The 2,671-nt window shown below is 32.2% G+C and overlaps 1 pseudogene; it reads left to right on the top strand.

The window, feature by feature from the left end:
* The first annotated feature begins 240 nt into the window (after positions 1-240).
* On the top strand, positions 241-337 carry LOC122126042 (annotated as a pseudogene).
* Positions 338-2,671: the final 2,334 nt, after the last annotated feature.

The raw sequence follows: 2,671 nt of genomic DNA, 5'->3' as shown, positions 1-2,671 counted from the left end.
AGGCTTCAAAGTACGATCAAATTTCAAATGAGAAAGACTTAAAATAGTTATTGACAAAAATTGCAAATATGAGCAATCGAACAAACAATATAATTTTTTCCACCATACACAGAATTTTACAGAAATAAGATGAATAGCAATTTAAGGAACAATAAGGTTTCCTTGTTACAAATAGGCAACCAAGGATATATGCCTGTCTTAAGATTGCATCATTAACTACTTAAATTTACAGGATACTACATGCTTCAGCAGCACGTCTACCCGAATTACAATACAGAGATTAACATTGCTTTTGCACAAGGATGATATGAAAATTTGTGAAGTATTCTATATTTTTCGTTCTTCAGATGCAAGAAGTGAAAAACAGTTATTAAAAAGTTGATTACAAATATACAAGTGTAATAATACATGTAATTCGTAGAAATAACAGTTATTTTGTCATCAGTGTATTCAATCTTCACTTTTTTAGAAAAGCCTTTACATAGCATAACCTTTATAAAACTTTTGAAATAAGATAGCATTGTCATTTTAACCTAAAGAAATAAAATTCTATAAGGACCTAGGAATTAAAGGAATCTTAAACTGTTTCTATATGGAAAGCAATCTGAAAGGACACATTTATTAATGAACCTATATATTATAAAACAATGTCGAATTCAAAGTATTATATCTAGGAGGGAAAGAAATAGATTATAGACATTATACAAACAGAATACTAAATATTTTAAAATATACTTTTTTCAGACAAGCACCAGAAATATCTTCAGTTTCTGTACTACTCATTTCAACAGATAAGTTAAAATTATTTCTGATTAAAAAAATCACAAACACTATAGAAATCATTATTGATGTATACAAACAACTCGAATATATTTTGACATCAAAGTCAGGCAATTCACTTGGAAGAATACCATGGAATCCATGAATTTTTAAAGTAAGATATTGCTGTTTCTTTGTATTGTGAAAATATTTTGTATGGACACATGGGACGGACTGGCAATTTTGAAATTTAAGAAAGTTACCCAAACCATTAGGACTTAGGAAAACAATTTGTACAGCATTCCACAACTTCAAAGAGGTAGTGATACATAATTATCCTTTTGGCAAGATCAAATGCAGTTTCTTCCAAGTTGTGCTTCAGATCTGGTTTGATATAATGGTTCAACAGAAGGAGATGCAGCTTATCTTTGCTATATCTATTCCCAGCAGCAAGATACAAGGGGGTCAAGAGGCCTTTAGTTTGGCCATTGGTGTCTGCATCATGATGAAATAAAGAAACCACTCTGTTATTATTCCATGTATAAGTACTGTGCAGGGGTGACCAGCCATTCACAGTTATTAGATAAATATCTGCTTTGAGCCACCAACTCATAGACAGTGTCTAAGTGTCCACTGTAGGCTTCTCGATGAAGAGGGGTAGACTCATCGTTATCCCTAGTATTCACATGAGTGGCCTTTTTGGAAAGTAGTCTCTGCACTGTAGTAAGGCCATTATTTTCAGCAGAACAAAGAAGAAATTTGCTTGAATCCTTTGCCATTTTTTTTCTTGCAGTTGATACCATTTCTCACTTTTCATCTTATTCCTCAATTTCATCAGAATTGCCTAACCAGAGTTTTTGAGTGCCAGTGAGAATGAGGTGTCCATGTTTTCCAATAGTTCACATTGGATGAACTGGTCACAAAAATACGGTGAATTTCCTGCACCTGTTTTTTTCACTATTATTTATTTTCTCTTTTTTCATTTTTACTATTCTAAATTATTCTAACTGGTGAGTAGGGATTTGGTAGAGAGCAGAGGAAAGATTTTCCTCCATATTCAAAGGGACAGACTGAAAATGAGGACCAGTGGTGTCTTCATGTGCAGCTTATTCTAGGAATGAGAAAATAGGAAATAATGCCTTATATGTAAATGAATTGGGAAATGACAGAGCAGACAGTGAAATGATGCAACCAAAAATATAAAAGCAAAATACATTAGGATAATTATGGAGCAATCATATTACCTATGAGAACCATGAGAGGGAGAGATGAAGAGAGAGACAGATGTGCAATGATCTAGCTAACCACAAAATCCATCCCTCTGATCAAATTATAGAGCAAATAATTTTATTTTTTAAAAGAGATGGAAATAGAATTTAAGATCAGATGTCTCCATTGTTTTTAATTATATTTTAATTATATTTAATTATATTATTTTAAATACTTGTACAAGGGAATTTCCCTTCAACGTATCAATTTTTTAAATATATTGGATCTTTATATAACTTGTCCACACCCTTCTAAACCTCACCCCACTTTAATTTTTTCTAGTTTCGTACATCTGCATTGAGTATTATACGTTCACTCTCTTCCTCCATAACTCTCTTTATTCCTTCCTTTTGACTTCCACTCATTTCTTCCAAGTGATAGTTTCCTGGTATTCATTTTGTTGGAGTAAAGTTCAATTTTTATAAGAAATTCCACCTTTGAAATACTCCTCTGCAAATAGGATGCTTTGGTTAATATTTTTTTGTAAACTTGTATAAATTTCTAGCTTCCAAATATGAGACAGAACATGGGTCCTTTGTGTGTCTGGCTCTGACTTAGTTCACTTAATATATTTTTAGATCTATCCATTTCTTTCCAAATAATGTAACAGTCGTCAAAATGGATGGGTGCAATCCAATTGTGT

Source organism: Dipodomys spectabilis, unplaced genomic scaffold, assembly GCF_019054845.1.
Source record: "Dipodomys spectabilis isolate Male_0828 unplaced genomic scaffold, ASM1905484v1 ptg000272l, whole genome shotgun sequence".
Taxonomy (NCBI): Eukaryota; Metazoa; Chordata; class Mammalia; order Rodentia; family Heteromyidae; genus Dipodomys; species Dipodomys spectabilis.
The sequence above is the reverse complement of the archived record's forward strand: the minus strand, read 5'-3'. Positions and strand labels throughout refer to the sequence as shown.